General features: G+C 37.1%; 1 protein-coding gene across 1 annotated transcript in view; it reads right to left on the bottom strand.

Annotated features, from left to right (window-relative positions):
* The window catches only part of LOC121373655 (atrial natriuretic peptide receptor 1-like), a 72,021-nt gene that overhangs the window by 38,238 nt on the left and 20,489 nt on the right, over nucleotides 1-13,294 (bottom strand). The window lies entirely within an intron of this gene.

The raw sequence follows: 13,294 nt of genomic DNA, 5'->3' as shown, positions 1-13,294 counted from the left end.
TATTGTTATTATTATTATTTAAATTGAAAATTTCAAAGTCTATCTTCTCCTAGAGTTTTGATTGGATAGTTCTGAAAGTTATTATCTGGGGCAGTCTTTGCAAATCGATAGAGAGATAGTTTGGAAATTCTAAATTTGTAAATTTTTATTTTAACGTTTTTAAATTTAAACTTTGAAAGGCAATCTTCTCCTAGCGTTTTGATCGGATAGTTCTGAAACTTGGTACTATGATTCTCTGGTGCAGCCTACACAAGCGAATAGAGATATATTTTGGCAATTTTGAATTTGAGATTTTTTTTATTTTTGTTTAAATTTAAAACATTTTAATCAAAATCTAACACTTAAAACAATAAAGATATATTTTGGAAATTTTAGGAATTTTTTTTTTCTCTTTTCCTCATAGTTTCTTTCTCTTTCGTTTTTGTATTTTCAAAATCTATCATGATAACTGTTAGAAATCTAAGTCATATGATAATATTGGGAAGAAGAACAACAACAATAATAATAATACCAAATGAATTACCCCATTCATTCATCCATTCATTCATTCATTCATTCGATATCCAATTTTCTCTCATCCTCAGGTATACTGAATAGAGCTGTCCCAAGAAAGAAAGCTAGATAGGAAATCCCTATCCTACATGGAATATCATGCACAACTTTTTAGCATGACGTCGTTGGTAATATGTGACGTCATATTAATGTGAGATGGTGACGTGAGGTCATTAGACACAGTTTTATATTAATATTTTGTTGTTAAGACTTTCATTATAAAAGCTCTCTTGATAATTTGGAGTGTTCAGTTTTATTATTTAACACATGAAGCAAACACGGCAGATACGATAGTATAGTTTATTTATGATAAAATGGTCAAATAAAAAAGTTATTTGTTCAGCCATCTTTGTCTGTTCGTGTAAAATAATGGTTCATTTGCCCAATCCATGAGAGAAAAAGACTACAACATATGCGGTAATGTGGGATAGAAAAAGTACACCCTCGGTGGTGGAAATTTCGACCCTGGGACTCGGCAAACGGGCGAGCCTCGTCCCGGGTCGAAATTTCCACCACTTTGTGTGTACTTTTTCTATCCTACATGACCACATGTGATGAGGTCTTATATTCTTCCAAAATAGATTGCAATCAAATAAGCGCAAGTAAAAAAAAAAGTGGACAGAAAACTTTTATTCGAAAATTTTAAATGTTTCAAACAATATGGCCATATCTTTACACCATGCTTGTACGCCTACGTGATCTACTCCTACTCAATACCACAACATACAGCCTGGATTACACTGTCCAGTCCTGGGAGAAGGAGCCCGCGAAAGTCGATACCTGCGCCCAGGGCAGGCGTGCGCTACAACAGCTTGCTCTGAATGTGCATGTTAAGCACTATGACCTGACCTGACCTGACCAGGGGCCTAATTCACTAAACTCTCGCAATTTTGCGATCTCGCAGTGCAGTGCTAAACGACTTACAAAGAGAATGCTTTGTTGTCTAACAGAGCCTAAGAGAGCTTTGTGAATTAGGCCTCGGACTTAATTCACTAAACTCTCGCAACTTTGCAATATCGCAGTGCAATGCTTAAAGACTTACAAAGAGGATGCTTTGTTGTCTAGCAGAGCCTAAGAGAGTCAGACCTTTGTTAATTAGGTCCCTCATCACCGAAAAAAAAAAAAAATTTTGAAATCGTGAAACATGAGAAAAAGGTGGGTAGTACCAAAACAGACAGCATAATCTAAAAACATTTATCTTATATAAATCGGCTTAACCCACTGACTACATTTGGAGTCATTACACTGAAACATAAAAAAATATTATCACAGTTTACACCACGCATTAGGATGCTATAGTTGTTGGGTAATAATGGCATGTCCGTTTATAGCGACCATAAATAACCCCTCGTTTGAGAGTAGCAATTTTATACTTATCGCTACTGACCGTTATAAGGGGATGGCACAAATAGAAGACGCAATGGTTGCATCGCACGGAATACATAGTATCGACCTCGGAAGAAAAGAAGGAAATGTTTCATTTAACGACGCACTCAACACATTTTATGTACGGTTATAGGGCGTCGGACATATGGTTAAGGACCACACAGATATTGAGAGAGGAAACCCGCTGTCGCCACTTCATGGACTACTCTTTTAGATTAGCAGCAAGGGGCATTTTATATGCACCATCCTACAGATAGGCTTTTGTTACACCAGTTGTGAAGCATTGGCTGGAACGAAAAATAGCCCAATGGGCACACCGACGGGAATCGATCCTAGATCGATCGCGCATCAAGCGAGCGCTGTACTACTGAGCTACGTCCCGCGCCCATATCGGCCTCTGTGACGGAATACCAGCTACGGAGGCGTAGTGGTTAAACCATAGGTATTAAACTATTTTTTCTTTAACGACACCACTAGAGCACATTGATTAATTAACCATCGGTTTTTTGGATGTCAAACAGTTATATGTAGTAATTCTGACTCATAGTCATCAGTGGAATCATTAATCATTAATCATTCATAATCATAATCGTAGTCTTCAGTGGAATCATTAATCATTATTCATTCTTAATCATAATCGTAGTCATCAGTTGAATCATTAATCATTCTTAATCATAATCGTAGTCATCAGTGGAAACCCGATACGTTTTTCCTAATGCAGAAAGGTATCTTTTATATGCACTTTCCCACAGACAGGAAAGCACATACCACTGCCTTTGACTAGTTGTGGTACACTGGTTGTAACGAAAAAAAACCAATCACTTGAATAGATCCACTGAGGTGGTTCGATCCTGTGACGCGAGCACCTCAGGCAAGCTCTCAATTGACTGAGCTAAATCCCGCCCATCCATAGGTATTAAGGCTGGTATATACTGGGTTCGAACCCTGGTACCGGCTCCCACACAGAGCGAGTTATAACGACTCAATGGGTAGGTAGGTGTAAGGCCACTACACCTCTCTCTCTCTCTCTCTCTCTCTCTCTCTCTCTCTCTCTCTCTCTCTCTCTCTCTCTCTCTCTCTCTCTCTCTCTCTCTCCACTAAATAAACATTAACCCCTGACCTGGAATGGCAGCCCAAATAACTGAGGTATGTGCCCAATACAGCGTGCTTGAACCTTGCATATAGGCACAAATGTAAACTTAAATGAACGAATTGGTACATCGTCAGGTTTTGTTAAAGGGACATTCCTGAGTTTGCAGCAAAGTTTAATATGTTATCGACTAACAGAGACTTTTTAACGATTGTAATTACATATCAAATATATTTTTCTGCATAAAATATTAGTGACTGTATATTAAACATGTTTCTGATCGTTCGAATATTTGTACTAGGTCAAACTTCATTTTATTTCCTAAAAAAAAAAAATTCGTACGTACGAAATTATTTGAAGACAAAATCCAATTTGAGCTTCTTACAAATATTAAGACGACCAGAAACACATTGAATATACAGACACTGACATTCTAAACAAGAAAATATATTTAATATGTAAGTTTAATCGTAGAAATATTTTATTAGTCGGAAACATCTTACAATGCAGCAAACTCGAGAATGTCCCTTTAAAAAAAAAAACTTAAAAATTTTTAGAACGAAGAAGAAGAAGAAAGAAAAAATCGAAGAAATAAAGAAGATTGAAGAAATATTTTAAATAATGAAGAAGGAACAATAAAAGAAAAAGGACGAATAAAGAAAGTAAAAAACGAGGGGGGGGGGGGGGGGGGTAACATAAAAAACAACAACCTCTTTCTTTTAATCAATATTAACTTTCTTGTTGTCAATAGCTTTCCTATTTTCCCACTCACTATGTCAAATATCAAAATAACCAATAGTTAAAAAGTGCAAAATGGTTGCTAAATAAACATCTATTTTACATGTCTTTTCCTTCACGTTCACTTTGTCAGTAATGGAAACACTCTTCGTATAAGGCAACCTAAGTCGAAGACTCCCTACCACGAATTATTGTCGTAAATTCTTCCTGACGCTGGACAGTCAAGCAATCTAATTGTGGTCTGAGACCGTATCTAATAGTGTAATGGCGGGTTGAAAAATGGCGCCAATTAAGCCCTTTGGGAACATAATGAAGTTTCCAACGGGCCTCGATTAATCCCGATTAATGTATTTGTATGCACGCAAACGAATCCCGCCGCTTTTAAAGGGATATAACCTCGCTGCCATTGTTTAGATGTTTTAACGACTAAAATTACATATTTAAAAAAAGAAAAATCTGCATAAAATGTCAGTGTCTGTATACTGCATAAAATGGCAGTGTCTCTATATTAAATGTGTTTCCCTTCGTTCTAGTGTTTGCTCCAAGTCAAGCTTCATTTTATTACCTAATATTGTACATAAGTGTACGAGATAGGGTGCAGGGGGAGCAACTCCACACCCCACACCCCCACCCTCGTCCCCCGGGATAGAGCAAAACCTCAAATTCGGACAAAAACGACAAAGATGTACGGAGAAAATGTGCTAACCTGAAACCTTTTCACCATGTCTATATTTCCATTATTCTACCCACAATATTAGTCGTAATCCATTTACAAATGCGTAGTAATTCGTTTGACACCCCATATATCTGTTTGGCAGTGATGCTAATATAAATAAATGTTATCCGGATTCGGCATTTTCGTTTAATAAGAGCAAAAAAGAAGCCCTTACGCCTACACTTTATATCTGAAAAGGTACTGGAGACGAGGCCAGCAGAGTAGTCATATTATTATTTTTTAGGAATGGAGATTTACGAGGATTAGAATATTTCTCTACAAAAAAAAAAAAAAAAAAATTGTATTTAACGACGCACACTCAACACATTTTATTTACGGCTATATGGCGTCAGACATATGGTTAAGGACCACACAGATTTTGAGAGGAAACCCGCTGTCGCCACTACATGAGCTACTCTTTCCGATTAGCAGCAAGGGATCTTTTATTCGCGCTTCCCACAGGCAGGATAGCACAAACCATGGCCTTTGTTGAACCAGTTATGGATCACTGATCGGTGCAAGTGGTTTACACCTACCCATTGAGCCTTGCGGAACATTCACACAGGGTTTGGAGTCGGTATCTGGATTAAAAATCCCATGCCTCGACTGGGATCCGAACCCAGTACCTACCAGCCTGTAGACCGATGGCCTAACCAAGACGCCACCGAGGCCGGTCTCTCTACAAAAAAGAAAAACGTTTGTTTTGTATAACGACACCACTAGAGCACATTGATTTATTAATCATCGGCTATTGGATGTCAAATATTTGTTAATTCTGACACGTAGTCATCAGAGGAAACCCGCTACATTAAAAACATATGTAGGAATAGCTTGTTTATTTGTTTTGTTCAACGACACCACTAGAGCACATTGATTTATTAATCATCGGCTATTGGATGTCAAACATTTGGTAATTTTGATATATAGTCTTAGAGAGGAAACCCGCAATATTTTGTTTTATTAGTAGCAAGGGATCTTTTATATGCACTATCCCGTAGAGAGGATAGCACATGCCACGGCCTTTGATATACCAGTCGTGGTGCACTGGCTGGAACGAAAAAAAGCCCAGTGGGACCACCGACGGAGATCGATCCCAGACCGACCGCGCATCAGGCGAACGCTTTGCCACTGAGCTAAGTCTCACTCCTGTGAAATAAAGATGTTCAGAAACGTATTTTCTGGGCAACTTAATGTTGTACATTTTGGATGAAGAATTATGTTTTTTTAATATCAAAAAGATGAATTCAAATTGGCGGGGGAGGGGGGCGATGGGGGGGGGGGCGGGTGAGGAGCGGACCGCGAGACCTCTGAGATATCCCGCTCCACTGCATCCGCCAAAGCTAATATAGTGGAACACACTGCGAAATGATCGGCAATCCAAATAAACCAATTGGTTTTCGTAATAATTCAAATCATTCTTGAGTTTACATAATTTCTGACTGATTGCATAATCGAACGTTGGTCGGTTAATGCAAACCGATTACATTCGACGACCGATCCCCAACTTTAGGTTCAAAAGGTTGGTGCAGTCGTTAGGAAGTAATTCTGATTTCTCATTATTTTATTTTTTTAAATACGTCTACGTTGGTTGGGGTTCACCACGCTTATATGTCGTGCAATTTGATTTTCATTGATATTGACAGGACGAAAATAGAAAATATTCATCAGGAAGTGAAATAATCTGGCATTGATATTGCGCTTAAAACCAAATGCAGCATCTTCTATGGTGAAGTCAAAGTTTGTTTTGTTCAACAACACTACTAGAGCACATTGATTAATTTATCATCGGCTACTGGATGTCAAACATTTGTTAATTCTGACTCTACAAAACCGCTACATTTTTCCAATAGAAGCAAAGAATTTTTATATGCACTTTCCCGTAGAATACGGTCTGAGAGTAAATAAAGTTCAGTTCGCCCCACAGACAGGATAGCACATACCACGCCCTTTGGTCAGTTGGGACAATAAAAAAACACAGTTAGTTGAATGGTTCCACTGATGTGGTTCGATCCTGCGACGCAAGCACCTCAGACGAGCACTCGATGGACTGAACTAAATCCCGCCCCCTTTAAAACCAATTCACCATCTTCTGCTTAAAGGGATCGGGAGGTAGTCCAGAGGTAAAACGTCCGCCTAATGTGCGGTCGATCTGGGATCGATCCCCGTCGATGAACCTATTGGGCTATTTCTCGTTCCAGGCAGTGTATGAAAGGCAAAATGTTTGACTGAATGACTGATTAATTCATTTGCTTGTTGGTGTCATTTGGGGATTTTTTAAAATTAATTTTGTTTTGTTTTTCTGACTGACTGACGAAATACGTGACTGAATGACCGACTGATTAATTCATTTGTTTACAGCACTTGATGTTCTTATTGCTTTAGTTTTGTTGTTTTGGAGGCGTTTGCGAATTTTCATGTCTTAATTCGTTTTGCTTTTCCTTCTTCTGTTCCTATTTTCCTCTTTATTTTATTTTATTTTGTATTGGGTTTTTATTTGGGGGGGGGGGGGGGTTTGTTGTTTGTTTCCGTCTATTTAAGTTATTTGTATATTTATTTGATGTTTGATATGGTTCATGCTTATGGATGCATTTGTGTGTGTGTGTGTGTGTGTGTGTGTGTGTGTGTGTGTGTGTGTGTGTGTGTGTGTGTGTGTGTGTGTGAGTGTGTGTGTTTAGTAGGGTGTTTTGTGTTTTTTTGTGGGGTTTTTATTTGAGGGCGTTAGTTTGTTCGTTTTTTGGGGTTCTGGTGCTGTTGCCATTTTGTTGTTGTGGGTTTGTTTTGCGAAGGGATGTTCCGTTCGTGATCTACAATGCGTAAAATACAAACTATTAAGTAATCGAAGAAACAATTTCTTAGATCACTAATACAATCTTTGACTTATGTCAGTTGCACCTGACGCAGGGACATATTACCCTTGAGTTTAACGAGTGAACAGCGATATATGATCTGTTTATTGAGATCTCCAGTATTGGAAAAACAATCAAATTAACACACACGCACAACAAATCACTTCGTCTAGCTCTGTACTCATGCGACCTTCTCGAAACGCCTAGCCGTATAGCTTTCAGGTCATTTATACAGTGGAACTCCTCTAAACCGGACACCTCAGGTGCCGAGTAAAAAGTCCGGTTTTTAGAGGTATCCGGTTTTTAGAGGGGTTCTCTTCTGTACAGATGTTTAAAAGGGAACCACGAAAAACGTTCAGTTTTAAGAGAATTCCGGTTTACAGAAGGTCCGGTTTTCAGAGGTTTGACTATAGTTAAGTTTCGTGCTTATGTCCAATTAAGGTTCATGCACGCTGTCCTGGGCACGTATCTCAGCTATCCTGTACAGTATTTCGTATTAGTGTTTATGTATTATGTTGTAAATTCTTTAAGCAATACTGAATTTGAAAATTCAGTTTCAACAACACTGACCTAATGTTTGTGGCAGCCAAAACTGGATTTTAGCTTTTAATAATTCTGTATATACGATTTGTTTTATTTTTTATTATGAACAATGACTGCAACAGATGTATACGACGGCAAACATATTATATATTGAGACATTGGCATTTTAAACAAGAGTGGCGGGACGTAGCTCAGTGGTACAGCGCTCGCTAGATGCGCGGTCGGTCTGGAATCGATCCCCGTCAGTAGGCCCAATGGGCTATTTCTCGTCACAACCAGTGCACCACGACTGGTATATCAAAGGCCGTGGTATGTGCTATCCTGTCTGTGGGATGGTGCATATAAAAGATCCCTTGCTGCTAACCGGAAAAAGTAGCCCATGAAGTGGCGACAGCGGGTTTCCTCTCTCAATATCTGTGTGGTCCTTAACCATATGTCTGACGCCATATAACCGTAATTAAAATGTGTTGAGTGCGTCGTTAAATAACACATTTGGATAAAGTTACAACAGAGTGAAACAAGAGTCTGTGACTTTGAAATGGTGAAATACCCTCTAAAACTCGACTACAACTCGACTCCATAACTGTTACTTCTCAGACGCACGTGCGTTTTTAAAAAAAAATGAAAAATGCATTCTGCTATAATAAAAACACCAGGATGACCAAAAACGCTTCGAATGTATGGAAATTGATAATCTAAACCATAAAATCTAAGTAAAGTATGATTTCAGTTATAAAAAACGGCTATAATAGTCAAAAATATTCCTTAGTGTTTAAAAAACTAAGGTATGTCCGTTTAAACCACCATTTTATTTTCATTATCGAAATTATTAAAGATATTAAATAAATTTTTCTTGCTATAGTTTCTTTTGGACGTCGGCATAGTTAATTTTGTGCTTATGTCCAATTAAGGTCCAAGCACGATGTCCTGGCCACACGTATGTTATCACGTACATTATTTCGTATGTCTTTATTTATTATGTTGTAAAAAGTTACAGCAATACGGAATTTGAAAATTAAGTTTCAACCACACTTACTTGAAATTACAGTTTAAAGTTTAAAGGCCGTGGTATGTGCTACCCTGTCTATGGGATGTTGCATATAAAATATTCCTTGCTACTAATAGAACAATGTAGCGGATTTCCTCTCTAAGACTATATGTCAAAATTACCAAATGTTTCACATCCAATAGCCGATGATTTATAAATCAATGTGCTCTAGTGGTGTCGTTAAACAAAACAAACTTTAACTTTTAAATAGGAAAATGTATCTAATAAATAACTAAAGATAGGCCCTTTAACGTCCATTTCGATTTTCAGTTATTTATATATTGTCACGACAGGTCAAACAGAAATTGCGCCTTTAACGTTCATTTCAACTTTCAGTGGTTTATACATGTACAGTGTTACGATAGGTTAAACAGAAATTGCGCCTTTAATGTACATTCCGACTTTCAGTTATTCACAGATTGATACGTTCAAGGTAGTACTAGACCAAATAACTTCCGGCTGGGTCAAAGTTGGAGGTGCACCGAACTTTTGATAGAGAAGTGAACACCACAAGTCCTGTGATTGGTTATAAATGTGAGTGTGTTGCTTGTAAAAAATAATAGTTTTATCTGGGTTAAAAAAAAATGCAATTTTATTTCGTCTAGTACCAATGTGTCAAGTAGCCTTGTGCTTGAAACATGTATGGGGTACCTGTAAAAAAATGTACTCGAATTTTGTGCGGAACTAGGGTAGTCATAGACGCTACCCGTTATCTCAGAAACGAGCAGCTTGACCCCCATTTTTTTCTGATTCACTTTAAGTGTGAGGGGTGGTAGTATTCATATCCGTGGCGTTTATGTCGGTTGATACGTTGCAGGTAGGAGTTTTAGCCACATATGTTACTATTGTCGTCTATGAGATTTGATTTGGTAGTATACACCCTATAGCACATATTCAGTGCATAATAAAAAATATTATGATTTTGTCATTTTATTTAATTAAACTATACTGGTTGATTAATTAGCCATCACTCGACCATGCAAGTTCACAATGACCTTGACCTTGACAATAATCTCTGTACATGGCTCTGAATGGAGTTTGAATCAAAATTAGCACTGAAGAAAAGTTGGTTTTGGCCTATAATTCATACTGTAAAGATTTCAATAATTTCTTTTTACATGGTATTTGACTTGCCATATACAACTGTTCTTAAATATGGTATTATATATAGGCAACCTGAACTAAGATTTTAATAGCAATTTATTTTTATATTAAAAATAGCATGTGCCAATAGTGGGTTAATGTCTTTAGTTTCCATTAACATTGTTAATTTTTTATGTATGAAATTCTGAAAACTCAAATTTGTAAAGAACTTGATTTTTATTGTCATTTTGACATATTTATAGGATGCTAAGTTATATTTTAGACAAAATAGTAGTTTTATGAAAAAAATTAAGTAAATTTGAAGAAAAACTTTACCAAAAACATAATTAAATTTGTTCTCACTATTGTGCCTTCTATTCTAAGTTGTACATAACAATAAGGTTGTTAAACATATACTTAGATTTCCAGATCATTTATTTTTCTTAATAATCACTTAGTTAGCTCTCATGAAAAGCATTTTGAGTTTATACTAGATTCAGAACCAATTTTTTCAGATTTGATTATCTGCCTTGGATTAAGTTGATAATTTATTTTATTGTTAAAGCTGTATTACCTAATGTTACTAGCTAAATAAAATGCTGGATTACAGATTGTAGGAATACATCTAATATACATATTGTATTCATCCGGATTAGAAAATAATGCAAGAAAATAGATGTTAGGGTAATTTTGTCATTTAAAAATAGTTTTTTTCAGTAATTAATCAAAAATAAATGTGTGAAAGCTGCATGATAATTCCAGATATCACAACTATTAAAACCTCCAACTACAGTAGGCTATAAATAAAATATAGTCAGGAATATTGGTGGCTGCCAATGGTTTTCATGGTTCATTATGAAAATCAGCATGGCCGATGGATTTGAAATTCCCACACCTGGTAACTTGAAGACACCCACACCCAGCATACAGGATTTCCTCCCAACACTAATGTTCAGGACATTAAGTCATTACTTCATACAGGTACAGTCATGTTTGTGTTTCCTTCCTCAGACAGTGTATTTTTTTAATACTGATATTTCTTTGATGTGCCTGTTAAGGTCTTCATATTCTAGGGGTCAATCATGTGCATGTGTTTTAATGGAATTCTTTAAAGGGGTAGAGGTACTCTGACTATCTTTGTTGTCTCTATATATATACCTGAGTACACAAACCCAACTGAAAGTAAATATCTTCAGGAGTTTTATTTTAAAACATTTTGTTGTTTAATATGACATATTGCATTTGTACAAAACTATATGCAATATATATGTTTTTTGAGGTGTACATTATATTAGGTTGCACTGTAGAAACAACAGTATCAGTGAGGTTGTCAGTTTATGTCAGAATACACCAGATCCTGGTTGTCATAAAGACACATAGCTGGACACTTTTTGAAAAATGTATGTTATCAGTATAGGTAGTACTAGACCAAATAACTTCCGGCTGGGTCAAATTTGGAGGTGCACCGAACTTTTGATAGAGAAGTGAACACCACAAGTCCTGTGATTGGTTATAAATGTGAGTGTGTTGGTTGTAAAAAATAATAGTTTTATCTGGGTTAAAAAAAAAAGCAATTTTATTTCATCTGGTACCAATGTGTCAAGTAGCCTTGTGCTTGAAACATGTATGGGGTACCTGTAAAAAAAAGTACTCGAATTTTGTGCGGAACTAGGGTAGTCATAGACGCTACCCGTTATCTCAGAAACGAGCAGCTTGACCCCCATTTTTTTCTGATTCACTTTAAGTGTGAGGGGTGGTAGTATTTATATCCGTGGCGTTTATGTCGGTTGATACGTTGCAGGTAGGAGTTTTAGCCACATATGTTACTATTGTCGTCTATGGGATTTGATTTGGTAGTATACACCCTCAAGAGCGCTGTCCTGGTATACATCTCCGCTATCTGGACTGTCCAAGACAGTGGGTTAATAATTAATTGTTAGTAGTTAGCGAGAGAGAAGAGGGTGTAGTGGTCTTACCACCGGGGCAGGTCAAACAGAAATTGCGCCTTTAACAAAACAGAAATTGCGCCTTTAACAAAACAGAAATTGCGCCTTTAATGTACATTCCGACTTTCAATTATTCACAGATTGTTACGTTCAAGAGCGCTGTCCTGGTATACATCTCCGCTATCTGGACTGTCCAAGACAGTGGGTTAATAATTAATTGTTAGTAGTTAGCGAGAGAGAAGAGGGTGTAGTGGTCTTACCACCGGGGCAGGTCAAACAGAAATTGCGCCTTTAACAAAACAGAAATTGCGCCTTTAACAAAACAGAAATTGCGCCTTTAACAAAACAGAAATTGCGCCTTTAATAAAACAGAAATTGCGCCTTTAATGTCCATTCCGACTTTCAGTTATTTACAGATTGTTACGTTCAAGAACGCTGTCCTGGCACACACCTAGGCTATCTAGGCTGTCTGTCCAAGACAGTGGGTTAATAATTAGTTGCTAGTAGTTAGTAATAGAGAAGAGGGTGTAGTGGTCATACCACAGAAACAGAAATTGCGCCTTTAAAGGGACATTCCGGAGTTTGATGTAATTTTTAAGATGTTATCGACTAAGAAGACTTTTTAACGATTGTAATTACATAACAAATATATTTTCCTGCATAACATATTCGTGGCTGTATATTAAACGTGTTTCCGATCGTTCTAATATTTGTACTAGCGTAAATTTCATTTTATTTCCTAAAATCCAGTTTGGGCTTCTTACAAATATTAAGACGACGACAAACACATTGGATATACAGACACTGATATTCTAAACATGAAATATATTTAATATGTAAGTTTAATCGTAGAAATATTTTATTAGTAGGAAACATTTTACAATGCAGCAAACTCAGGAATGTCCCTTTAACGTTCATGTCGACTTTTGAGTTATCTATAGCTCGACACGTCAGGAGTTGTGTGCGGTCTCTGGCCTGACGGAAACCGTCAGATCCAATTATAGATAACCAAGAAGCGACTAGTTAGGGAAGCCGAGTCTCAAGAACTCCAAATCTCACTTAGCGTGAGGTTTATTGGATCCACTCGGCTTACGTAACGCCATTTCCATTATTTACGATCATCGTAACGATTGTCTTCAGCGACCATATCTTGGAAGAGAGAGAGAGAGTTCCCATTTAACATGCCCCTATATCATTAAGGTTTCGGGCATTGTATCTTGGAAAAGTCAAAGATGGTGATGATGTAAGCCGGTTTTGATCTTGACAACGTACTATCGACAAACGTACCTTCCTGTTTAAGAATTAATATTTTATAAAGTGTTAGTAGAACTTTCAAAGTTTAGTTTG

The sequence above is a fragment of the Gigantopelta aegis genome, chromosome 5 (genome assembly GCF_016097555.1).
Source record: "Gigantopelta aegis isolate Gae_Host chromosome 5, Gae_host_genome, whole genome shotgun sequence".
In the NCBI taxonomy this organism is placed as follows: Eukaryota; Metazoa; Mollusca; class Gastropoda; order Neomphalida; family Peltospiridae; genus Gigantopelta; species Gigantopelta aegis.
This window is presented reverse-complemented; position numbering and strand designations above follow the sequence as displayed.